Source organism: Zingiber officinale, chromosome 5B, assembly GCF_018446385.1.
Source record: "Zingiber officinale cultivar Zhangliang chromosome 5B, Zo_v1.1, whole genome shotgun sequence".
Classification (NCBI taxonomy): domain Eukaryota; kingdom Viridiplantae; phylum Streptophyta; class Magnoliopsida; order Zingiberales; family Zingiberaceae; genus Zingiber; species Zingiber officinale.
The window spans coordinates 35,782,947-35,808,218 of record NC_055995.1 but is presented as its reverse complement, the minus strand read 5'-3'; the positions used below and the strand labels follow the sequence as shown (position 1 = coordinate 35,808,218).

The following is a 25,272-nucleotide window of genomic DNA, read 5'->3' as shown; positions in this document are numbered from 1 at the left end:
ATAAACCAACAAAAATGCCTTGAAACTTCTAATGTGGGACCAAAGTCCCATTCACAATGGAACCTCTTTCCTCTTCCATTTATTCTCCATTCACTTATTCAACAATCCCCCACATGAATGGAGATAGGGTAAGTGATAACATTCAGTAATTGAGTCAAGTATAGGATAGGTAGGTTTTACCCTTTGAACCTTCCCTTGTGAAAATTTGATTGCTTACTGGATGATAGTAGACATGATGTCCTTAAACTATATTGCCGTCTGTGTAAGCAATGACAAATCTCACCCAAGACTCCCTGATACAACTCAGTTCTCATAAGTGTGTTCGTTCTTGGCCATGAACACGCCTGGTTCTATGAGAAGCTCTAAGAATTGTGCCTCCAATTCTCTTCAAAGCGGCCTCACTTCTTTCTCACATAGGTGATTCCTCAAGAGTTGCCATCTACTCTTATTGATCATTAAAAGTCCATCGGCTTACCCTCGTCTAGTCACTGTTTCATTGGGCTATCCCCCACAGTGTGTATAGTCAGTGCAGATTAGTTGTCCCTTTGAACCTAGTTCTTGGGATCTCTAGTCAGCATAGGTTGGTGTCCTCTGCACTGATCGCTGACAACAGCATCAAGCCCATTCCTCGTGAGGAGCTTGCAACTAACTCTCGATTTTACCCTTTGGTTAGCAAATCCGTTAGGTTATCCTTTGACTTCACATAGTCAATAGTGATAACTCCCGTTGAGAGTAGTTGTCTAATGGTATTATGTCTACGACGTATATGTCTAGACTTACCATTATACAGATGGCTCTGTGCTCGACCAATTGCTGATTGACTATTGCAATGTATGCAAATTGCCGGCACAGGTTTCGGTCATCGTGGAATATCTTCTAAGAATTGTCGTAGCCATTCAGCCTCTTCACCACATTTGTCAAGAGCTACAAACTCAGATTCCATCGTGGATCTGGTTATTACGGGTTGCTTAAAAGATTTCCAGGAAATAACTACACCAGCTAGAGTGAAGACATATCCACTTGTAGACTTAGAGTCTTTTATATTAGATATCCAACTTACATCGCTGTATCCTTCAATCACAGCAGGATATCTTGTATGGTGCAATCCATATTCACGAGTATACCTCAAGTACCTCAGTACTCATGTTATCCCTTTCCAGTGCTTAATACCGGGATTACTCGTGTATCTACTCAGTTTGCTTACTGCGTAAGCCAAGTTTGGTCGTGTACAATTCATCAAGTACATCAGACTTCCAATAACTCGAGAGTACTCTATCTGAGAGATACTTTCACCTCGATTTTTCGATAGATGTTGACTCGTATCTATCGGCGTTCGTGCCAACGCAGTATCACCCTTGGTGAATTTCTCAAGAATTTTGTCCACGTAATGGGACTGACTAAGAACAAGTCCTTCTGTTATTCTAAGAATTTTGATTCCTAGAATCACATCAGCTAGGCCCATATCTTTCATGTCAAATCTTGAGTTCAACATATCTTTGGTAGATTTGATTATCTTATCATTACTCCCAATGATAAGTATGTCATCTACATAGAGGCACAAGATGACATAGTCACTCGCTGTGGCTCTCATGTAAACACATTTATCACATTCATTGATCTTGAATCCACATTCCTTCATGGTATTATCAAATTTCTCATGCCACTGCTTTGGTGCTTGTTTCAAACCATATAATGACTTCACCAATCTATAAACCTTTTTTTCTTGTCCTAGCACAGAAAACCCTTCAGGTTGCTCCATGTAGATCTCCTCTTCTAAATCTCTGTTTAGAAAGACTGTCTTTACATCCATTTGATGTAGTTTGAGATTTCATAGAGCAGCAATAGCCAACAATACTCTAATGGAAGTTATTCTTGACACCGGAGAGTATGTATCGAAGTAATCAAGGCCTTCTCGTTGTCGATATCCTTTGATTACCAATCTGGCTTTGTATTTATCGATTATGCCATCTGATTTCATTTTCTTCTTGAAGATCCACTTGCAACCTAGTGGTTTACTTCCCGGAGGAAGATCCACAAGTTCCTAAATGTGATTTTACAAGATAGATTCTATCTCAGATGCAATTGCCTCTTTTTAGTGAGATCCATCATAAGAGCCTACAACTTCTGAGTAGCTTCGGGGCTCACTCTCCAACATGAAAGTGATAAAATCCGATCCATAGGATTTTTCTACCCGAGCTCTTTTGCTCCGTCTAGTTTCAACCTCCATGGGTTCCTCGTCGTCATCATCTTCTTCTTCGCCTTGTGTTTCGTTTGCCCGTTTTGAGGAGCTAGCATCCTCTCGGGTCTTATACGGAAACACATGCTCGAAGAACGAGGCATTTCTCGATTCAATTATTTAGTTCTTGTGTATCTCCGGTATGTGTGACTCATACACACAAAATCTATACGTAGTGTTGTTTTGTGCATATCCAATAAATATGCAATCAACAATCTTTGGTCCTATCTTAATCCTTTTCGGATCAGGCACCAACACTTTGGCAAGACACCCCCACATTCGTAAATATTTGTAGGACGGTTGTCTTCCATTCCACAACTCATAAAGGCTCTTATCTATTTTCTTCTGGGGCACCTTATTTAAAAGGTAATTAGCTGTTAACACAGCTTCCCCTCTACAGGGACTCTGGTAATCCAGAGCTCAATAGAAGAGCATTCATCATCTCCTTTAGAGTTCGATTCTTTCGCTCAGCAACTCCGTTTTGCTGAGGAATATAAGGAGCTGTTGTTTTGTATCTGATCCCATGTTCAGCACACAACTCAGCGAACGGTGACACATATTCACCGCCTCGGTCACTTCGAACTACCTTAATTTTCCTATTAAGTTGGTTTTCAACCTCATTTTTATAGAGAGCAAATTTCTCTATAGCTTCATCCTTACTTTTGAGAAGATACACATAATAATATTTTGTGTTATCATCTACAAAAGTGATGAAGTATTTATTACCACCACGTGTTGGCGTACCTTTTAGGTCACACACATCAGTGTGGATTAGGTCAAGTGGTTCATTACTTCTTTTAATATGTTGAAAGGATGACCTTGTCATTTTCGCTCAACACAAATCTCGCACTTGTGTTTTGGGTCAAGGTGGAATGTAGGTATGCTTTGCATATTAATTAAACTACGCAATACATCGTAGTTAACATGTCCTAGTCTACCATGTCATAAACACGAAGACTCAAGCATATAAGTGGAAGAGCTTTCAGTTTTACTTATCTTAGGCCTAATTGCCATTACATTGAGCTTAAACAACCCATCAGATACATAGCCCCTTCCTACAAACACTCCATTCTTGGACAATACAACTCTGTCCGACTCAAAGACAATGCGAAAGCCATGTTTGCTTAACAGTGATCCGGACACTAGATTCTTTCGAATCTCTAGAACATACAACACATTGTTCAGAGTGAGATCCTTGCCCGAGATCACCTTCAGCACCACCTTTCCTTGGCCCATGATGCCCGAGGTTGCTGAGTTCCCCATGAACAGCTTGTCTCCAATGACTTCTTCAAAGTTGTGGAGCAGCTCCTTATTGCAGCAGACATGTCGGGTGGCTCCAGTATCGATCCACCATTGTCGCGGGTTTGAACCGATCAGGTTCAACTCAGAGACCACAGCGCAGAGGTCGTCCATTTCTAGTCCCTCGTTCAGGTTGGCCTCTTGCTTCTTCTTTGGCTTTTTGCACTCCGAATATTTGTGACCCACTTTGTCACAGTTGAAGCATTTCCCAGAGAACTTCTTCTTGCTGATGCCTCCTCTGGGTCCCATCTTGGATGATTTGGGGTTCTTCCGTTTCGAGCATTGATCGTGCTCGACGACGTTAGCTTTCACAGTAGTCTGAGAGAACAGCTTTCTTTCCAAACTCTTGTTGTCTTCTTCGATGCGAAGTCGAACAATGAGTTTTTCCACATTCATCTCCTTCCGCTTGTGCTTCAGGTAGTTCTTGAAGTCCTTCCAGCCGGGAGGCAACTTCTCAATGATAGCAGCCACCTGGAAGGTTTCACTCAGAACCATTCCTTCTGAGTGGATCTCGTGCAAGATCACCTGAAGCTCCCGGACATGGCTGATCACCGACTTGGAGTCAACCATCTTGTAGTCCAGGAATCGGCTCACGATGAACTTCTTTGCCCCTGCATCCTCCGTCTTGTATTTCTTGTCTAGGGACTCCCACAGCTCCTTAGCCGTTCTCTTCATGCTATACACAGTGTACAGCGAGTCGGCAAGGCAGTTGAGGATATAGTTTCGACAAAGGAACTTAGAATGAGTTGATGTCTCTACTGTACTGATAGTTTACACATCAGCATCCTCAGCACGCTTGGGAGGGTCCTCGGTCAAGAACCGAGCCAGATTGAGCGTGGTCAGGTAGAAGAACATCTTTTGTTGCCACCTCTTGAAGTTCAGTCCACCGAACTTCTCTGGCTTTTCCCCATGACTGATTGATACAGTTCCAATCGGGGCGGAGGGGGCCTGCACGTGTTGAGTCTGTTGCATCTCAACATTTCGTTCCGTGGCCATCTCAACAGAATCGAGTCTGTTTCAAGATTGTTGGACACAAACAATCTGTTGTCGGAGATTTACGGGTATTAGTTGAATTTAAGGTACACTGAATTAAATTCAACTTACAGTTGAAATGACCTGAGCGGATAATCTCAGGTTGCCAGCAAGGGCTGGTTTCTATAACGTGCAGAAGATCAAACTAATTCACCGAGCGGGCAGACCAGAGCGGTAGGGCAGCGGCAGGGCAGGTCTGTAGAGCGGCAGGGCAGGTCTGCAGAGCGATAGACCAGATCGACTGGGCAGGTTTGCAGAGTGGCAGACTAGATCGACAGACCAATGCGGCAGGGCAGGTCTGCAGAGCGGTAGGGCAGGTCTGTAGAGCGGCAGTCCAGAGCAGCAGACCAGATTTACAGGGCAGGTCTGTAGAGCGGTAGACCAGAGCGACAGGGCAGGTCTGCAGAGCCGCAGACCATAGCGACAGGGCAGGTCTGCAGAGCGGTAGACCAGAGCGACAGACCAGAGCGGCAAGGCAGGTCTATAGAGCGGCAGACCAGAGCAACAGGGCAGGTCTACAAAGCGGTAGACCAGATCTTGATCCGACAAAAGATAGACTGGGTGAGTGGACAGATCTGGCGAGCAGACTGGCCGACCGGGCGGACGAAGAGACCGACCCGGAAAACTGACTGAGGCCTACGAGAGTCGCAGTTTCCTTGAAACAGATTCGCCCACTTCCGACTGTTCTTCGAGGCTTACAAAGGTCGTCTGTTTCCCAGGATACAACGACCGACCGTGAATCCGACCAAGCACCGGTGGTTACGGCGAACTGAGTGGCACCCGATTGCTATCACGTGCACTCCGCCGAGCAGGAGTTGCACGACAGAGTAGGAGGGAAAAAATGGAGAGCCTTTACTTGCTTTCTGTAATTTTTTTTCTGCTTATGATCAGAGCCTCCTTATATAGGAGCTCAGATCAATGGCCAGAGTTAATGATCTTAATGGTCATTATTAGCCGAACAGTGAAACAACCACCATTTCACTCATTATTACTCGGCCAGTTTTATTCTGCATTAATCTCGAATTTAATGCATTTGTTTCACAGTAGCAAAAGATCTACGTGGCAAAATGTTCGTTGTTCCACTTGAGAAAATTTTGCCCTGGTCGATCCGGCATTCGTGTGCGCAGGTCACGCTTGCACATGAGTCAACTTAGTTCAGTGCAATCCAGGCGCTGGATTTGCACCCTCCTGCGCATCCACGTGTGAAAGAGCGTCTCTCCCCATGCATTTGATCACATTCTCAATGTATGTGAATCAATATAAACCATAAAAATGCCTTGAAACTTTTAATGTGGGTCTAAAGTCCCATTCACAATGGAGCTTCTTTCCTCTTTCATTTATTCTCCATTCACTTATTCAACAAGTAGTTGCTCCTTCTTTGTGGAGCTACATCTGGTGATGCTTGCCACAAGATAGACCGGCCTTTAGGAAGTTCTAGACTATTGTGGCTGTATATCTTAGTATTTTTATACTTTTCTTTGGTGAGAGGCGGTGAGATGCTTGCATTGCTTCCCATTAATTCATGTTTAAGTCTACAGGAGTGCTTCATCTTCATGCTATTGACAAAACATCAAAATATTGAACATGAACATGGATTTATATATATCAAAGATAATGGACTGCGATCTTATTGATGCAAAGTGCTATTTCTATTTCAGTTTCTGAAATCTTCTGATCAAATTATTCATTCATGGACTAGAAGTGTTAGTTTATGGAATTGTGATTTTGTTGTAGTTGCAATATGTGCAACAAGCAGTTACAAAGTGATAAGGAAGTTAGTAGTATATGACGTGTGATTACATCATTGTTGTTGGAGGGGTACAATAGTTTAGTCTGCATTTGTTGGGGTCTGTCTTTCACTTTCCCGGGATAAAATATAGGTAGTTAGCATGCATTATAACACATAATTACACTCATTTATTTTTGAACCTCCTTAACAATAAAACATAAATAGAATAAGAGATCAGGAGATGGCACAGTTTGGTTGGTTTATCAGTTTACTAGAGAAATTTCAAACAAATTGAACTGAAATGGTTGAGAATTTTGTTATTGAATTCAAACTCCTAAATCAAACCCAACTGGATTGTTTGTTTTTTGTTTTGGTTTAAATAATATGTTTTTTTATGAGTGTTTCATAGGAATAATTGGTTATTATATTAAAGCTTATATACATATAATTCCGTTGATAGACCGTAAATCAGATATTTTTTTCTTTTTGAGTTTGATTCAGGTTTGTTGATTTTATATTTTGGATCCCCAAAAATATTAAGGTATTTGAGTATATGAATATGTTGAATGCTAATACAAGCTCTTCTTTTTAGGTGCCTGTGACACCAACAGAAAAAAGCACAAAAATTTGTATTTATTAGAAGGATACAATACAGAAAATAGGTTCCTGTGAATGTGGATTTACTAAGATTGGTTCAAATTTTCAAAATCCCTAATCAATGTTGCCATGACCATGTGGATCAAATTAAAAGTTCAATTTATTTATTCCATTTCATAGTCAGTATTTAACTGTTTCTATTTCCAACAAACATAATCACAGTTATCATATACCTTCGAGAATGTGAATTGTGTGTTATTTGTTGACCTAATACAGCTTTTATAGTAGATGAATATGTATGAATATACACAAGTCAAACATTGGAATTTGGGAATGTATTCTTTGAAGAAGATGTGATTTTTCTTTATCTGCATAATTATTCACTCTGAATTTCATTTCTCTCATCAGGATAAGTTGGCCCACTTCAGAATAAAAGAGCTTAAAGATGTGCTGACTCAACTTGGTCTGTCCAAGCAAGGAAAGAAGCAGGTTAGTCACTTAATTCTGTTTCTTTCCTACTCTATATCGGGAAGCAACAAAACATTTATTCCTTATGACATAATTGTTGATGTTCAGTAGGCTGTTGAAATAACTACCTTTTGAAATAATCAATGTTGATCAGCTTTTCCTCATTTGAAATAATCAGTCAATTTGATGGTAGTTGACATTGTATGAGAAAAATGCTGTGCCTTGGTACGTGACCTCATGAGAGAGAAGAGATATATGAGAACAAAAATTATATTATTGCTTGAATAAATAGAATAATTTAGCACCTGAATAATATAAGGCTGGGCTATGGATCTCTTTTGTAGGCTTTACCATAACTTGGTTTAATTATCACATGCAAGATAGACTAGGTGCACTAGAAATAGTAAAAGTTAAGTAGGAAATAAAATAAGAAATATATATTTTAGACCTAGTAGAAATTTGAAAGCCTAAGGAGAAATCCAATTCAACTAAAATATCAAGGTGGTGGCCTTTGATACTTAAGTATATCAAAAAAGGTCTTATATAGTCTCACTTTACTATGTAAGACTAAAAGGACATGGAAATCTTTAGTGCTCATGCTCGTTCAATTCTAACATCGCTAGATGTGAGAAATTGACTATGATACGATGATCCCATGAATCTTGAAGGGGGAATTGGTGTATCTCACTGAATTGGTATTGTTAGTCGTATAGATGGACTTATAACCAAGATTGACTCTCTTGGTGAATCTCTTAACTGTGGATGTGACTAAATCTATTGAGTTGACCTTTCAACAACATATAGAGTTTCCACTATTAGTGATGGAACATGTGGGAGCACAACCAATGTTTGTTATGTGAGGTCAAGCTCGTGTCCAGTTCACTTAAAATCCTTCCAACTGCTAATCATATTAAAACTTTGGATTTATTATTTCTTGATCCAACGATAATGACCATTGATGCTTGATAGGATAGCGATCATCCTGTGAGACGAGAAGGGGAATTGAGAAGAAGACAAGAAGAGAAAACTGTCGTCCTCCAAATTTTTCTAAAACAAGAATTTATTTAATAAACGAGAATAATTCCTCAAAGAGCTAAACACATGTATATAAACTCTAAACTCTAAGACATGAAGAAAGGAAAGAAATCCTAACATATAGATCTCAATTCTTAATTTATAAAGAAAGGAAAAAAATTATAAAAGAAAGGAAAAAAATGTTGGTGCAGGAAGCATCCGACGATCGAACCTGAGTTTTGATAATGACAAAGGATTCAAAGTTAAGGTGTGTGTTGATCTAACAGTCTGAATGAGATTGCAGGAAAGTCCTAAGTGTACTTAGGCAAAAGTCCTAACTGTGGTTAGGCAAGGTGAAAACCCTTGGGGGTGGTAACCCTAGGTCATAGGGGGTGGTAACCCTATGCGGAAAGTCTTGGTGAGTCGAGTACTTCAGGCAAAAGTCCTAGGGGGGTAACCCTAGGTGGAAAGTCCTGGTGTCGCAAACCAGGTGAAAGACTGACCAGCCGAGAAGCGGAAGTCCAGCAGAAAGTCCGGAAGAATCGAGCACCGAGCAAAAGTCCAATCGATCTGGAGGATCGTACTGGCAACAGGTAAAATCTCCTGAGTGGAGTAGGTGAGGACGCGTTCCCCACAGAGGGAACAGTAGGCGTCGGGTTGACCTAGGGTTTCCGGTTGGAAATCCGAAGTCAGACTCAGACAGTCCGGAGACTGTCATCATATTCTATTATCATATCCATATTATTGTTTTGTGCTAACTTTGTTTTGCAGGATATGTGTTTGGGACTAACACTGTTTGCAGGACCAAAGGAGCACAACTTAGCCTCGGATGAACAGTGTCCGAGGCGCCTCCATGGAGCTTGGAGGTGCCTCGGGTGCTAAAGTGACGTGGCTGCGCAGACCCGCTGGAGGCGCCTTCGTGGTGCGCGAAGACGCCTTGGATGCCCCATTGGAGGCGCCTTAAAGATGGATGAAGGCGCCTTCAAGGCGATAAGCGACGACTGTTCAGCGCTGATCTGCACGAGCAATTCGGAAGGGATGGAGGCGCCTTCGGAGGACTTAGAGGCGCCTTGGATATAAGGGGAGTTCGAGCAGCAGTTCCATATAACGAAATCATAACTTCTCCCAAGTGACTCTCTTACGACAAGCTGCGAACTCAACGATCCAGAAGTGCTGCGAATACTTCCCGACGACCCGGAGCTCCAAACCTGATATTTCCTAAGTGTCGTTGGTATTTTTAATTACTGCTTTAAATTGTATTTAGCTTGTAATAATTTTGTGCTTATAGTTGTTGCCCACGGAAAGCGATCAAGGATCGCGGGCCTTCGAGTAGGAGTCGCTACAGGCTCCGAACGAAGTAAATCCCCTGTGTTTGTGTGTTTGCTTTTTATTCTGCTACGTTTTATTTACTCGAGTGTTTTACGATTCCGAAACGAACAAAATAGCCGTGAGCGCTATTCACCCCCCCCCCCCCTCTAGCATTTCTCGATCCAACAATTGGTATCAGAGTGGGGTCGTTTTGAATCGGTGCAACCACCTTTCAAAACAAATTTTAGTGGTATTTTCAGATTTTTCGGAGTCAATTAGAATTTAGCTTTATAGCTATATTCTAATTCTTTTCTCGAATCGGTTTTTATTCGAAGTTGGTGCAACACCACTCGAGTACGTTTTCTTTTAAATTATTCCCGCACTTCTAATCCAAGACTTAGTCTTGGAACAGATTTTCGTTGTTTTTGTCGTGCAGAAGTTCAAATGGCCCATCAAGAGGGTTATTGCACCGTTCGCCCCCCGCTCTTCACCGGAGAAGACTTTAGGTACTGGAAGGGGCGAATGGAAACATTCCTCAAAATCTAGTTTGAGACTTGGATGATCGTCAAGACTGGACTACAACTCCCATCCGACGAAGACGGCAAGCCGACACCCTGCGAAAAATGGGAACCGACCATAATCAAGAAGGTGGAAGCTGATGCCAAAGCGACCTGCACCCTCCAGTACGGACTGACCAAGGAGGAGCTCAATCGAGTTGGCCCGTTCACATCAGCAAAGGAGCTCTGGGAGAAGCTGATCGAACTCCACGAGGGCACCTCCGACACTAAGGTAAGCAAGAGAGATCTCTTGTTTAATAAATTGTATAATCTAAAGATGCAGGAAGGTGAGACGACGAGTTCACTGCACGCAAGAATTCAAGACATCCTCAACTCCCTCCACGGAATCGGGCAGAAGGTAGAAAATAGGGATATCATAAGGTACGCTCTTAACTCGTTTCCAAGGAGTACATTGTGGGCATCAATGGTAGATGCCTACAAAGTCTCTAAGGATCTATCTTGTATTAAATTAGATGAATTGTTTTCGGAATTCGAACTTCACGAGCAGACTAATGCACAGCCAACCGAGAAGGGGGTTGCTTTGGTTGCAGGTACCAGTCGAACACGCGAACCGAGATCACGACGAAGAACTGAACCGGAGTCGGAAGAAGAACCCGACTCAGACGATGAAGACGATGAATTAACAACCGAGTTCGTAAACCTCGTAAAGAAGCACTACAAGAAGAAGAAGGGCTTCAACAAGAGAGATCTAAAGAAGGCAGTACAATCCAAGGAGGTTCAACAGAGTTCGAAGGGTATGTTTGAAGTTATCTGCTACGGGTGCAACCAGAAGGGGCACATCAAGGCCAACTGCCCAAGTCTGAAGGATGCAAAGAAGCGAAAGAAGAAGGCCCTGAAGGCGACATGGGACGAATCCTCAGAAGAAGATACCGACGACGAACTCGATCAGACGAGTCTCCTCGCACTGATGGCTCGGGACCAGATCGACGAATCCGAGAGCGAGAGCGAGTCGGAGGCCGAGTTTGAGCGAAGCAACGGATCCGTATCCATTTCCGAAGGGCCCAATCCCCCTGTAAGTATTCCTCGCCTCAATAACTTAGTTAATTATTTATTACGAAAATTAGCTAAGTCGAATCTTAAAATTAAGTCACTTCTAAAAGAAGTAGCTGTCCTTAAAGAAATGACTAACTCCAAATCTCTGACTGAACCAGTTCAGACTGAAAACTCAACTCAAGCTCAAAAACTTGAGGAAAATTCCAGCATGAAAACTCAAGTCAAGGATCTGGAGAAAATACTAGAACGGTTTTCTTTAGGTTCCAAGAATCTTGACCTAATTCTTGGGACACAAAGAGTCGTTTACAATAGAACTGGTCTAGGATTTAAACCAAAGAAAAAATACAAATCTTATTTATCTCTTGTACAAAAAGCTAATAGAAAATCAGTCCAAGCATGGGTCCCCAAGTCTAAATTGATTAATCAAGTTGGACTTAGTCAATATTGGATCCCGAAGGATCAAATACACTACCTCGATAGACCATATCGAGGCTATGATCCAGGGGGAGCAAAAACAAAAACGATATTAATAAAACGAACATAAATTAAAAAATTTGAAATTAAAAATTCAATTAAAAATTCAATTAAAAATTTGAAATTAAATTATAAATTAAAAAGTTCAAAATTCGAAATTAAATTAAAAAAAATTCAAAATTCAATTAAAAATTCAAAATTAAATTATAAATTAAAAAGTTCAAAATTAAATTAAAAATTCGAAATTAAAAATTTAAAATTCAATTAAAAATTAAAAATTAAAAATTTAAAATTCAATTAAAAATTAAAAATTAAAAATTAAATTCAAAATTTGAAATTAAAAATTAAAAATTAAAAATTAAAAATTCAATTAAAAATTCGAAATTCAAAATTCAAAATTCAAAAATCTAATAAAAATAGAAGGAAGATCCAGAATAGCTGGCACCCCCGACTAAACTACCCGATTGGGTAACCCCACTTAATCTACCTGACAGGGTAACCGAACTTTACCTACCCGGCAGGGTAAATAGGGTTAGAATAAAAAGGGCTAGGCTTAACTTGACCCACGGTACTAGTGAAGTATTGGATGATAGTACGTTGGGGAAGCTTAGTCATCGCATGTCTAGGAAGATATGATTTCGACCTGGTGCATTTGGCTAAGTGGAACTGACCGAAGCTACCCTTTATGGATCATAACCAGTTAGACCAAGGTTTTGTACTAAGTTCAATGAGTAGGACTATTTGGAAAACCTCGAAGGCATGGTTACTTTAATGATGTCCTTGTGACTCACCATAGCCTAGAAGTTTATCCAAAGAACGCCTGCTTGTTGAACCCAAAACTAAACCTAAATCTAACACAAAGTTAAACTAAACTCTAAAATTGAACCTAATTCATCTCACAAAAATTGTAGGATTACTTGATTGAAAATTTAGATTGGGTGAGATGACTAAGGAATAGAAATTTAAAAGAGAATCAAATTTGAAATTCAAATTGAAAATTAAATTCATAATTAATATTATTTTTTCAATTTCAAAATTATTTAAAAATTATTTCAAAATCAATTTCAAAATTATTTAAAAATTATTTTCAAAATCAATTTCAAAATTATTTTAAAAATCTTTTAAAACTTAATTTCAAAATTATTTTAAAAATCTTTTAAAAATCATTTTCTTTTAAAACGTAATTTCAAAATTATTTAAAGTCTTTCAAAAAATTTTCAAAAATCATTTTAAAAATCTTTTAAAACTTAATTTCAAAATTATTTGAAAAATCTTTTAAAATCATTTTAAAAATCTTTTAAAACTTAATTTCAAAATTATTTGAAAAATCTTTTAAAACTTAATTTCAAAATTATTTGAAAAATCTTTTAAAATCATTTTAAAAATCTTTTAAAACTTAATATCAAAATTATTTGAAAAATCTTTTAAATCATTTTAAAAATCTTTTAAAACTTAAGTCTTTTAAAAATTATTTTCAAATTAATTAACTTAAAATTATTTTTCAAATTAAAAATTATTTTTCAAATTAATTAACTTAAAATAAATATTCAAAATTTAATTAATCTAAAGTTTTTATCCAAAATTAACCTACCTAATTCTAAATAAATAAATAAAAAAAAAGGGCACACGTGGCGCCTAAACAAAGGTGCCTCCCACATAAGGGAGGCGCCCTCAACAGCGGCGGGAAATTTCCCGCCGACCTATTTAAGGTGCCTTATGGAGCCTTTAAGGCGCCTTCATTCCTCAATTTTGCCACGAACAGAAGGCCTCTTCTGTTCGTTTCTGCCGAAACACAACCGAAGGTCTCATGCGATTTCTCCCCAACCAAGGCGCCTTCAACCCATCTCTTCCTCCTTTAATCCTAGCAATGCCTCCTAGGTATAATCTAAACTCTTCTCAATCATCTATTATATAAATTTTGTGCTAGTTTTGCTATTTTTCTTGTATAATGTCAAAAATAGGAAGCGTCGTATTGTGGATCCCACACCGGCTATGGCCCCTTCCACGGACCCTAGATTCCCCTTGGAACAACATAGGATAGATTTTGCTAGGTTCACCTTCGAGTCCATTAAACCTAGATATATTGGTAGGGAATTTTTATCCCAATTCTGTCTACCCGCAATCCAGATGATAGACTACTATCATCTAGATAAACTGGTTGACTGCACCACTATAGTCAATCAAGACCTGTGTGCCCAATTCTATCACAACCTTGAAAAGGTTGATGATAGCACCTATTCCACCAGAGTTGGTGGCACTGACCTTCAGTTTACTCCCTCCCTGCTTCGCACCAGCTTAGAGCTTAGGGAGTCTCAGTGTACATTTTTGTGTTACCCGAGTAGGGAGCTATCTTTCGGTGATCCCTATTCCCACATTACCTTAGATGACATCTGCATGCATTTTTTTGGGGAGGAGAGACCCTTTGGCCTGAATGAGTTCAGGTCTACTCTTCTTTGAGTTCAGGACTATGTTATGTACAGAGTCTTGACAACATGCATTCTACCCATCTCATCTCGAGACGTCTCGAAGATGCGATCATCCCACTCGTTCTTTTTGTACACACTCAGTCAACGCCTAGATATAGACATAGCACTGCATATGTTTCATAACATCATTCTTGCATCTAGTACAGTTACATCTGGAGTGATTCATATGCCCTACTGCCATATCCTGACCCAGATATTCTCCGACTCTAGGATAGACATTACTAGAGGGACATTCATCCCACTTACCATTTATGATGAGTTCGGTCAGCGTAGTCTTAGATTAGCGGTTGCAGAGGTCACTGCCGAGGGGATTCTGGCCTGGAAGGGCCGACCACCACCAGTTGCTGCTCCTGGTGCTCCAGAGGCCGAGGACGTACCAGGTGAGGGTGAGGAGTGACCCGACTTCTTGGCAGAGGACTTTTTCGCAGATCCTTCCACCCCTGCCGGACCCTCCACATCAGCCGGGCCTTCGACTTCGGCCCCGCCTTCCGTCGAGGACAGACTTACTCGGCTCGAGATCCAGTCCATTCAGACGCGACGGGCTGTACTAGATAGACATCGCTTCCTCCGATCTCTTCGATCCGAGATAGCTGCAGGGTTCGCTTCTCTCCGAGGCGAAATCCGTCACCAGGGACAGCCTCAGCCTGCACCCGAGCAGCCCCTTGCACCACCCCCAGCTGATGATCCCTTAGCTGCTGATCCTCCAGCTGACGATCCGCCTGCTTGACTCTATCTTTTTAGATTGTCTGGATATGTCACTCACTTTTTGGACCTGGATATCTCACTCACCTTTTGGTTGTATCTTGGAGTTGGTTATCTTATATTTAGCTAACTTATGCTTTAATTCAGCACTTATTTATCACATCTTTCAAAATTGTTTCAAAACCACTTTTAAATTGTTTTGAAAATTATAGGGAAAATAATGATTTTAAAATCCCCTTTTCTTAGAATTTTCAAAAATTGGACTTAGTTTAGGCACTACCCTAGAAATCTTGCTCCCCTAGACTTAAGCCAGAGCATCTCACAAACACCTAGGCATACCTTGCTTGTGTTTGAAAAACATAGAACGACGTGAGATGCATAGGGTACAGCCTGGACTCCAGTATGCTTATATCTGTGCATCATTATGAGTCTTGGCGTTAAATACTTTATTAACAGTAATCAAGTCAAGTCTTCCAGACTTAGTCAAATCTAACTGGACTAAATGACTTAACTTGACTAACCAAGTGAAAACTGCTGCCCTCTAGGCAATCAACAAGTAGCTAAAGGTTAGACAGTTGGTGAAGGAAATGAAAATATTAAGATTAAGTATGCTTGTACTTTAGGGCTCTGATACCTGATCAAAACCAATTAGATAATTTGATTGCTATTTAACTTGACTCATGCTTGGACTTAAGGACCAACTGAAAAAATAACCTAAATTAAATTTTTAGCTACTCTCTCTTCATCCTAAAAATTAACAAGTTCTTACTCCTAATTTTTCAAAAATAAGTATTATTTTATTCAAATTAAGCTAAGTACCTTTTCACTTAAGCTATATTTTCAAATTCAATGTTTGCAAAAGGCTTAGCTAAGTGATTCATATAGCAACTTTAAAACTTTTTCAAACTTAACTAACCTTGAAACCTAAATTCTTGCTAAGATATTTTCCTAAATTACCTTTCAGATTCATTCTTTACTTCGCTAAAAGTATTAAAAATTATAGTTTTGCACAATTTTAACTCATTGCTTTCAAAATTTTAAGTGAATTTTTTTTTTCAAAGTCAACTTAGCACTTATCCCGTTTTTCAAATCCTAATATGTTTTTCAAAAAGAAAAATTTAAAAATTGTTTAAAACTGGCTTATTTTTGATAAATGGCAAAGGGGGAGAGTAGGGAATTCAAAAAGTAAAAGAAAATCTAATTAAAAAAGAAAGTCCTGTATTAAGGGGGAGCTTCACAAAAGTGTTAGCTTAAAGTTATGCTTGTATTTGAATTTATATACTTAAGCTTGTTCACTTAAACCTTTTAAATATATTTATGCATTTGTTTTACTTAACTTTGAATTTGGGTTGCCATAATCAAAAAGGGGGAGATTGTTGGTGTGGGAAGCATCCGACGATCGAACCTGAGTTTTGATAATGACAAAGGATTCAAAGTTAAGGTGTGTGTTGATCTAACAGTCTGAATGAGATTGCAGGAAAGTCCTAAGTGTACTTAGGCAAAAGCCCTAACTGTGGTTAGGCAGGGTGAAAACCCTAGTGGGTGGTAACCCTAGGTCATAGGGGGTGGTAACCCTATGCGGAAAGTCTTGGTGGGTCGAGTGCTTCAGGCAAAAGTCCTAGGGGGGTAACCCTAGGTGGAAAGTCTTGGTGTCGCGAACTAAGTGAAAGACTGGACCAGCCGAGAAGCGGAAGTCCAGCAGAAAGTCCGGAAGAATCGAGCACCGAGCAAAAGTCCAGTCGATCTGGAGGATCGTACTGGCAACAGGTAAAATCTCCTGAGTGGAGTAGGTGAGGACGCGTTCCCCGCAGAGGGAACAGTAGGCGTCGGGTCGACCTAGGGTTTTCGGTTGGAAATCCGAAGTCAGACCCGGCCAGTCCGGAGACTGTCATCATATTCTATTATCATATCCATATTGTTGTTTTGTGCTAACTTTGTTTTGCAGAATATGTGTTTGGGACTAACACTGTTTGCAGGACCAAAGGAGCACAACTTAGTCTCGGATGAACAGTGTCCGAGGCGCCTCCATGGAGCTTGGAGGTGCCTCGGGTGCTAAAGTGACGTGGCTGCGCAGACCCGCTGGAGGCGCCTTCGTGGTGCGCGAAGGCGCCTTGGATGCCCCATTGGAGACGCCTTAAAGATGGATGAAGGCGCCTTCAAGGCGATAAGCGACGACTGTTCAGTGCTGATCTGCACGAGCAATTCGGAAGGGATGGAGGTGCCTTCGGAGGACTTAGAGGCGCCTTGGATACCCTTTATAAGGGGAGTTCGAGCAGCAGTTCCATATAACGAAATCATAACTTCTCCCAAGTGACTCTCTTACGACAAGCTGCGAACTCAACGATCCAGAAGTGCTGCGAATACTTCCCGACGACCCGGAGCTCCAAACCTGATATTTCCTAAGTGTCGTTGGTATTTTTAATTACTGCTTTAAACTGTATTTAGCTTGTAATAATTTCGTGCTTATAGTTGTTGTCCACAGAAAGCGATCAAGGATCGCGGGCCTTCGAGTAGGAGTCGCTACAGGCTCCGAACGAAGTAAATCCCCTGTGTTTGTGTGTTTGCTTTTTGTTCCGCTGCGTTTTATTTACTCGAGTGTTTTACGATTCCGAAACGAACAAAATAGTCGCGAGCGCTATTTACCCCCCCTCTAGCGCTTCTCGATCCAACAAAAAAATTATAAAAGAAAGGAAAAATTATTAACTCACAACCCTAAAATTCTTAAACGGGCTCAAAATTCAAAAATAAACAAAGACAAAAATACTAAAAATACTCTAAATATCAAAAATATTGGAAATTACCAAAAAAATAATAAAAAAAATTTCGAATCCTCCTGCATCAATCACCCCGGTTGAAAGAACTTGTCCTCGAGTTTAGAGTAGTTTCATGTGGTAGCCAGGAAGATCATCTGGCACCAAATTGACAAAATCTACTAGCAACTATTGGACTTTAGGAATCCTCAATCCGTCAAGGAGCACGACATCGTGGATGTTTTTCTTGTCCATCTTCGGGTCCCTCAAGCACTTCGTGAGCGGGTCCATGTTGAGCTCCTCATTATAGGGTAGAAGTCGATGGACTGTCCTGTGAATAATGAGAGTGTTGGTAGGAAGCAATAAATGATGAAGGCGATGGAGGTGAATGGGTAGATGTCGACGATGAGATATGCAACTCTATGGAGAATCTGAATCAATTCCTCATGATGAAGCATCCAATTTTACATTCCAAGATTTCCTATAACTCTTTGTCCAAAAACTCTACATGGATAGATGTGCCTTTAGAACAGCTGCTGAAGTGTCAGGAATCCACGACAGCATAGGAACAGTCTTGAGTAAGAAGAGAAAAAGTCTGCATCAACCTCGCCAGTAGAACTCAATAATTTAGCTGTTGTTTTAAAGTTCGATGAGAGAAAATTTCGCTGTACTGCACACTGCAGTAGGGTAGGCTAGGGTTTGGGGAAATCGTGGGCAAGGTTTAAAATTTCGACCCGTGCCGAGGTTTCGGTCCTAGACCGGAACGATACAATTTCGGTATCGTGCCGTGCCGTGCCAATATAGTTTCAGTATTTTTTAAATATAAAATATATTAATTAAAAATTAAACTATTTAACATAAATATTTAAAAAATAAACAATATAAAAAATAATCTTTTTAAAAAGGAAAAGATATGAAAATAGATAAATAAATAAAAAAAATGTATTATAAATTTTAAATTAAAATAAATGAAATATAAAATTATTTAGATAATTTTATTAGGGTTTAATAAAACCTCTTTAGATTATCTCTATCATAACTAGGAGTTGATTAAAATAATTAACCTAAGTTTAATTAAAAAAAATTCTGAAATCTGATGCCACTCGCGAGCCCACATGATTTTGGCATTGCCGCGGGGTTGCGTGACCTCCCAACCATGGACACGGGGATTGTGTGACTCCTTCGGGGTGACCGCGTTGGTCGTGCGACCCCTCTACAGCGATTGCATGGTCGCACGATGCCTCCGCGGCGACAGGGAAGGATTATGCGACCCCTTCGTTGTGACCACGAGGTCGCAACACATCGTAGCTGTCGCGGGTCTGGTGCTGGGGTCGTGCCGGCGCCAATCGTCGAGTGTAACGAGATGTTTCACCCGTTTCGACCGTCTCGGTACAGCACTTTAAACCATGATCGTGGGCACTAATTGGGGGCAAGGGCCTCAGAGAGCTATGGCTAGATGGGCGGTGGGGCCTTGAGCATCAAGGCGACGAGGTGCACCTTGATATGCTCCTTGGGGGAAACGACGAGCTAAAGAAGGGCGGTGGCGAATTTGGGTCTCTTCGCAGAGTGGGAGAGGGAGACCTTGGCGGCATGGCGAGGCAACTTAGCTACATCCTTCACCTCCGAAGTGACCTCCGGAGTAGGGGTCAAGATCTCCTGATGAACAAAGACAACGAGGATGACTGTCTCTTCAATGGCTTCGACGGACTTCACACCATCATCCTCGATGGCAATAGCCTTTTCTTCAATAGACACTGGTGGGTAGGTAAAGGCTCCTCCTCTTTTGGTGGAGTAGGCTCCTTGACGGTCGGCTTCGAAGGCTCCTTCGTAGCTTCCTTTGGCTTCTTATCCTTAGCCTTGGATGTGGTCTCCTCGATCACATAATCGGCAAGCTTCTTGGGTTCATCGACGACTTTATTCAACTTTGCGAAAGTGTTTGCAAGACCATGAGTATCTGATAGATAACCGAAGCCTTCAACCTCATTTATATCATGTCCTTTGGAAGGAATAATTTCCTCTCTGTCTTGGACGGTAGGGAAATAATACTCATCATCAATCTTGGTTAAACTTGCATTGACACTTCCATCATCTTCTAAAACGCCCAAGTCAATATCCTCCACAATCTCTTTGCCAAAGAATAAATATTGTGAGGCATCAAATAGAACATTACCCCTTTTAAATTTGGATTCTTTAGTGTCAAATTCCTTCTCCAAATCATCTTTGAACCTCAGCCGTTGAAGCTATTGCCCTCCATTACGAAACCTAATTGTTTCTGGAATAAAGCTTGAGTGTAACCGAAAAGAAGAATGTGGCTCTTCATATTCTTTTTCATTTTCTCCCAATCCCTGATCTTGGCCTTGCTTTGTCGGTCTCGTGAGCATCACAAGTGCTCCTATCATGTCGATGTTAGACCTTTGAGTTTAAAGACAACAAATTTTATTTTCACTTGATTGGGAACTTCCTTTTAATAAAAAAATTCTCTCCACTTAGTTAAGCCAATCAACGAATCCCTCGGTCTATGAAGTGCCATCAATTAAAAAAACGAGGTCTCCATAAGGCTTCTCCCGACCATAGTGTTCCCAATGTGTAGCTTGATGATGATATGAGTTTTCGAAGGTATACTCAGATTTCCGATTTGAGATCTCATGGTCTTTAAGATTTTGCATCACCGCGGCTAAACGCTGGGTTAAATATACGACTTGCATCCTTAATCTTATCTTAGGTGCTACGACCATGGTGCGAGGCTTCCTCAGCCTGAACCCGCCAGCCAAAATCACGACCACGACGACCTTCCATTGGATCTGATACTCGACTTCTTTAATCGGAAGCTCTGATATCAACTGACGTCGACTAGGATAGTGATTATCCTGCAGGCTGAAGAGAAGGGGGAATTGATCAGGAGAAGGCAAGAAGAGAAAACTGCTATCCTCCAGATTTTCCAAAAAAGAAAATTTTATTTAATAATCGAGGATAATTTCTCAAACAGCTAAATACATGTTTATATGGATTCTAAACCTTAAGACATAAAAAAAGAAAAGAAATCCTAATATATAGACCCCAATTCCTAACTTGTAAAGAAATAAAAGAAATTCTAAAAGAAAGAAAAAATTATGAAGAGACAACCCTAAAATTCCCAAATGAACTCAAAATCCAAAAATACAAACAATAAAAAATTACCAAAAATACTAAAAATTACCAATAATAATAATAATCTCCCAATCCTCTTGCATAGTCATTCTTTCACTGTTAAGCTAAACAATATTTCTTAAAGCTTTTCCTACAAGTGTCAAGAGAAAGCTATTCTTTCTATTAAATGAGAATACAATTGGGAAAAATTATTATTTAACATGAGAAACAAAGTTGTTTATAGTTGGGCAACGAAAGTTTTTTTTATTCTTTTGCTACAAGTTGTTTTGTTTATATTTGTAAAAATTCTAAATATAATGCTTATGGATGATTTAAAAGTTATGAAATTAGTAAAAAAAAAAAGGTCTTATGTATACTTTAATAGTTGATTCCATCCCAAAATGATTGGGGCATCCTCTTAATATATAAACACTATGAATCATCGCACGCCCCTAGGCTATGGTGTAGTGGAAGGACTTTCCTCCAAATGGGAAGCGTAACCAAGGAATGTTGGACTTATGGGCCGCTTGCAGACACTTCTCGATTTGCCCAGGCGGCCGGTGGGAATTTTCCGTGGGCCCGGACTGGTCGCCCCAAGTTCGACGTTACCTAACCTAGTTAATCATTTTTTTTACTATGAATCATCACACTTATCCATGCTATCCATTTGGGACTTTGTGCATGAGAACTCTTTTTGAAACACACTCTCACAATCATTATGACTCCAAGACATGTATTTTCTTTGATATCATGTGAAAGTTCAAGAGGAAGCCCAATCCGGACAAATAGGTGGGACCTTAAGTATGCCCAAGAACAACCTCAATCATATGAAACTATAGGAGGAAGTGAGTCTTATTACTTTCTTTTTCAAAACAAAGTTGTATTGTAGTCCTAAACCTACTATTTTGAATTGTCCTACTTTTATTTACTTCATTCTCCTTAGTGAACTCATTTTTTGTCATGTGGAAATCCATGTCTTTAAGGAACCAGAGGATTTACATCTTGATTCATCCCTTAAAATGAATAAGGCAAGATTGCCAATTATAGTGAGGTGGAACCATTGTTTGCGCATCAACCACTGTTTAAAATCTTGTTCTGGCTTTCGGTCCCTAGCTGAGACAAGATGCAGCTATTTGTTGGGATGTTGGTGGTACGTTGAACAATTAAAGAGAAGGGGAAAGAGCATATAAGGGGGAAAGAGGTTAGATCTTAGATGTTCATAGAGGGGACACAGGGTTGCAAGCCGGACTCAAAGACTCATAGGATCATACTCAAAGATGGTGTGGGAGACAACATACAATGTTTACACCAGAAGACAATGCAAAGGCCGGCCAGAATTGACGATGGCACAAAGACAGTAGAGCTTCCCTCATGTGATCTTGCTTTATGTTCAATTTAACGTTGGAAGCTCACTTTGTTCAATTTGGCATTAGATGATTATCTCGAGCTGATTTCACATTTTAACACAATTTTTTTAAAAAAATTAAAGATTTTAGATATTTTGAGAAATTAACCTTTAAATTTTTCAGACTTTAAACAATTAATTATTAAGTTTTAAAAAAAATATTTTAAAGATTAAAAAATATTGCTTTTGTAGCAAAGGTCATTATGACCACATCAGGCGCAATATATATATATATAAAACTTTATTTTAAACTTTATAATAATTCGAAGCTACCCCTGTGCGGGGTCCTGAAAAAGGATCCATTGTATGTAGTCTTATCCTATTTTTTATAAGAGATTATTTTAATTTTAAAAATTAAAATAATTAGCAAAATTATTGATTTTCCCTACTAATTTGAAGAATCTATTTTATATTTTAATATAATTTTAAAAAAAACGACATAATTCTTAAAATTATTGAGTTTCAAGAAAATTTTAGAAACATAATTTGGGATTTTCAAGTAATTTAGAATATTCTAAATAATTTCAAAAATTAATTTTGTCAAATTTTAATAATTTCAAAATTAATTTACACTTTCTAATGATTCAATTTTTTTTTAATATTTTAATGTTTAATTGCCTGACCAAAATCAACTTTGATTTTTAACAAAATGAAAATAGACTTTAATCTCCTACTTTAACAAGTCATGCACAAATGACTGTATATTGCCTTATATTAGCCATTAAGGTAGGTGCAAGGCTAGAGTCAACTCGGTCATTTTTGAAACTACTCCAACAGATTGATTCAACATGAACAAAGCTTCAATGAGGCTTACATTACTTTTGTTCATTTGTTACTTCTATATTTGGGTATACATCATGAGATTAAGAGCTTCTTGTGTTATTGTTTGTGATTTTGGTTTGGGAAGATTAAGGCTACTAGTTCGTCAATCGTGTTTTAAAGCATAGGTATGTCGTTATGCATATTTGATATTGGGTTGTCTGCAAATGCAGCTATAGAAGAGCTGGAATTAGAGGAAGAGGAGTATATTCAAATTAAGGAAATGATTCATATATCAGTTGGAAAAAGAAATTTATCCTTCGAGCAAAAGTTCGGACCACTTTTACAGAACTTAAAGAAGCAAGGAATTATTGGAGAAAATCCTCTGTAACATTGGCAGAAGAACAAAATTGTATGCCAGCTAGATATCAAGAACCTGGAATTTATTATTGAAGACAGACCTCTGAAGTACTTAACTCCTATTCAGAAGAAAGCTTTCACAAAGCATGTCAAGGCTCTTATGGAATTGGGTATTATCCGACCAAGAAAAAGCAGACATCGGACAACAACGATTATTGTAAATTCGGGAACTACTATTGATCCCATTACAAAGGAAGAAAAGAAAGGTAAGGAGAGATTGATATTCAATTACAAGCGCTTGAATGATATAGCACATAAAGACCAGTGCACTTTACCTGGTATCAATACCATCCTAAAGAAGGTTAGTAATAGTTGTATTTTTTTAAAATTTGATTTGAAAAGTGGTTTCCATCAGGTTGCTATGCATCTTGATTCTATTAAATGGACGACATTCTGGTCCCTGATGGACTATATGAATGGCTAGTCATGTCATTTAGTCTTAAGAATGCACCAGCGATTTTCTAAAGGAAGATGATTTATGTTTTAAAGGGGCAGGAGATTTTATTGTCATATACATAGATGATATTTTGGTATTCTCTCCAGATGAAAGAATTCATGAGCAACACCTCCAGAAAATACTCAGTATTTGTCCAGAAAATGGGTTGATATTAAGCCCAACAAAAATGAAAATCGTCGTGCCCGAAATTGAATTTTTAGGCGCTATCATTGGCAATTGCAGGATCAAGTTGCAACCCCATGTGATTACAAAAATTACAGATTTTAATGACAGTGAACTAAAAACTGTCAAAGGAATGCGGTCTTGGCTAGGGTTGTTAAACTATGCTAGAAACTATATCCCTAACTTGGGAAAATTGCTTGGACCCTTATATGCTAAGACGCCCTCAAATGGAGAAAGAAGGTTGAACCAGCAAGATTGGGATTTAATTCACCAGATCAAAGCCAAGGTAAAACAATTACCGGACCGGACCTTGAGCTACCTGTTGGTTAGTCCTAGGAAAATTATACCGGTTCCACTATACAAAAATTTTGTACAAGCATACCGGTTCCACTGTACAAAAATTTTGTACAAGTGTCGAACCTTTCCTTAAATAACCTATTGTGTTCTTTAGAAGTTAAATTAGGAATCGCAGACGGAACTTAACATCATTGATTCCAAATTTAACTTATCTGTTCTTAATAGTTTAGATTTGAATCGCAAACAGAACTTAACACTATTGATTCAAAACCATCTATGTTATTAATTCCTGTAAAATACTGGAAAAATGGCGGATAATGGTAAGGGAATTTTCTGGAATTTTTGGAAATTTTTCGGAAATTTTTCGGAGCTCATATGGATGAGTTAGCGAGGATAAAAACAGGGCCCCGGGAAAGCCTGTTTAGACTACCCATTTAATTGAGGAAATGTTTTATTTTCCTTTTTAATTTATTTTCTTTTTCTTTTATTTCTTTTTCCCGTTCTTTTCCCGATCCTCGCCGAACCTGCGCCGCACCCTTGCGGTTATCTTCTCCCAAGCCAACCCGATCGCCCCCTCTCCTTCTCTTCCTCTCCCGAGAGTCGGCCACCAGCAAGTATCCCTCACCCTCTTGCAACACCGCCGGCCTTCTCTTCTCTCTTCCCTTACTGTGTCGTGCCCTAGTTAGGGTTCACAGCCGCTGCCGCGCCTCTGCATCCAGCACTAGCCTTATGGATCGAAAGCGCTAGAGGGGGGGGGGGGGTTGAATAGCGCTCGTGACTATTTTAACGATTTAAAACATAGAATAGAAACACAGCGGAAAGTAAAATCAAACACACAGAGACGTAGGTGTTTTACTTCGTTCGGAGCCTGTAGCGACTCCTACTCGAAGGCCCGCGGTCCTTGACCGCTTTCAGTGGGCAACAACTATAATATCGGAATTATTACAAGCTAGAGTACAATTAGTGCAATAAAGAAACTA

General features: G+C 39.5%; 1 long non-coding RNA gene across 1 annotated transcript in view; it reads left to right on the top strand.

Annotated features, from left to right (window-relative positions):
• Positions 1-23,573, top strand: part of LOC121987346 — a 42,610-nt gene extending 19,037 nt beyond the window's left edge. The window contains exons 2-3 of the long non-coding RNA XR_006113514.1: positions 7,302-7,382; positions 23,190-23,573. This is a non-coding gene — a long non-coding RNA (uncharacterized LOC121987346). The remainder of the gene's footprint in view (positions 1-7,301; positions 7,383-23,189) is intronic.
• The last annotated feature ends 1,699 nt before the right edge of the window (positions 23,574-25,272 follow it).